This window comes from Echeneis naucrates, chromosome 2 (assembly GCF_900963305.1).
Source record: "Echeneis naucrates chromosome 2, fEcheNa1.1, whole genome shotgun sequence".
Taxonomy (NCBI): Eukaryota; Metazoa; Chordata; class Actinopteri; order Carangiformes; family Echeneidae; genus Echeneis; species Echeneis naucrates.
The window spans coordinates 7,754,981-7,757,229 of record NC_042512.1 but is presented as its reverse complement, the minus strand read 5'-3'; the positions used below and the strand labels follow the sequence as shown (position 1 = coordinate 7,757,229).

The 2,249-nt window shown below is 43.2% G+C and overlaps 1 non-coding gene across 1 annotated transcript; it reads right to left on the bottom strand.

The window, feature by feature from the left end:
• Positions 1–1,128: 1,128 nt before the first annotated feature.
• On the bottom strand, positions 1,129–1,199 carry trnag-gcc (transfer RNA glycine (anticodon GCC)). Its single transcript has one exon. It is a non-coding gene; the product is annotated as a tRNA-Gly (tRNA).
• Between the last annotated feature and the right edge of the window lie 1,050 nt (positions 1,200–2,249).

Here is a 2,249-nt window from a genome sequence, read left to right as displayed (position 1 = left end):
TATCCACACACGTACCTGGACCTGTTTCCTTTCGGCCCACAGTTCTTTTGACTTTGACTTTCTGTCCTCCATGAATTGTTTATATGATGTTCATGGTTGTTCTGCTGGAATGAACGGAGTTCCGTATCAAAACAGAAAGTTAGCAGCAGCTAAAACAATCAGCAGCAATTGTGCATTTAGCATAACTGAAAGCCTAAAACAAAAAAATAAATAAAAACTAGCAACGCATACTAACTAAACGCGTTGCTATTCCGTGAAGACAACGATTGGCTGCAAAATGAAACGGTGCACTTTAATTCACTGCATGTCTGACAGCGGCTTAAGCTAGTTAGCGCGATGCTACACTTAGCTTGTTTAGCATTTTCCGGCTGTTTATTAGATGTCTCCTGTGCGCGTGCTCCTTCCGTCTGGTCCGTTCATCAACGTGAAACATTCTACAGATCGTCCGCACGGAAAACACAACCGCGTAAATTGGCTCAAGTTGTTTCCACAAAACGGCCAAAACATCATTTAATCTATGCCTGCTAAGTTTTCCCTGCACACAAGATACAAACTTTTTGAGCTCACAGTCAATCTTCTTCTGGATCACTTCCGGCATTTGGTACATTCCCCTTCCGGAAGATTCTGCCTTTTGGAAATTTGTTTCGCAACTTAAAACGTAAAATTGTTTTCTAAAATGTAAATTTGTTTTGTCCGTGTTAAAAGTGTTCTTATGTAATTTTGTTTAATAAAATGTAAACATATTTTTCCAACATGTAAATTATTTTCACGCTTTGTAAAAGTGTTTGGCACTTTGTAATTTAGTTTTGCACTTACCGGCCACCGTATCAAACAGAGCAGGAACACTAAAGTAAGGGGCGGGGGGTGAAAACGACAGGAGGGTTAAAGAGCAGATTCTCTCTGAGGGGACGGATGTTGCCACAATACACAGTGTGTGTGCCATCACATGTGGAAGATGTGTGCAGACTGAAGCCTTGGTCTGCCACCAGCTCAGAGGGGCTGCACTTCTACTGACCACCAGGGGGCTCCACTGGTTGTTTCACAAAGTCACAGTGTGTTGGAGTCTATCAGGGTATTTTCCAAGCAGCACTGTGTTTCTAACATCTGGATGTTGATAAAGAGTTACTCTGCATTGGCCGGGAATCGAACCCGGGCCTCCCGCGTGGCAGGCGAGAATTCTACCACTGAACCACCAATGCTTATTCATTGAGTTTCACCATGACGTCACGATTCTCCAGTCATCAGCAGCGTCTGTGTCTAAAGCTGATATCTTTCTATAATAATCCATCATGGACTGCTGGACACTTTCATATCAGTAAATCCACCGTGTTTTAAAGAAGTTCGGAGTGTTTCAAAGTTTCTGACATGATACAGACAGACAGATCCAACAAAGTATTTAAATGAACTGAGAGCTCAGACCGGCAGAGAGAGCACACACACACACAGTGGACGAGGTGCGCAGCTTCGCTCAGTCTGTGATTGCAAAAATGAGCGAAAGCAGGAAAAGACGCATTTTAATAAGTATTAGGAGGAACAAACCAACAGATTTGTTTTTAGTTCAATTTAACGCCACTTATTTGTCTAATAACAGCTGATTTGTGTTTCACTTCATTCATTCGCGAGACAATGTGAGCTTCTTCGTGCGCATGCGCCGTTCCGGTGACGTTTGAGTTGGTGTCGCGTGGGAGAGCGATGAAGGACAGGAAATGCCTTTGATCTCCAGTGACGTCACACAGCCTCATAGAGGTGAGTAAACAGTTGTTGATGTTGTCGTTGAAACATTAATTCATCTTCAAAGTCATCTGCTTCTACCGATCTCCATTTTCATTTCCAACCACTCAGAGAGACAAGAACACACACAGACACACTCTGACTAACCAAACCATTCCAGGAACAATCAGGATGATTCTGGCTCAGGGTGTGACAGGTCCGGGGTTCAAATCCCAGATGAGCCCTTTGTCAGCTGTTGTAAGAAGTGAAAAAGCCTCCTAAATGTGGAGGGAGGCCGACTCTGTCAGAGAGCAGTGTGCATTCTAGCTTCCTTTAGCTGTCAGCCTCTGATCATCAACTCTTCAGCTTCTATGACTTCAACAATTCCTTCTGAATGCAGTCTGAGGCAGTGATTGTGAAACTTTCATTCAGACAGAGATCCCACATTCAGAAGAAAACAGCCACACACAAACAAAGTCATCATGAACAGCCTACATGGAGCCTAAATGAAAAGAAGCAGGAACTAAAGTGTGAAAATA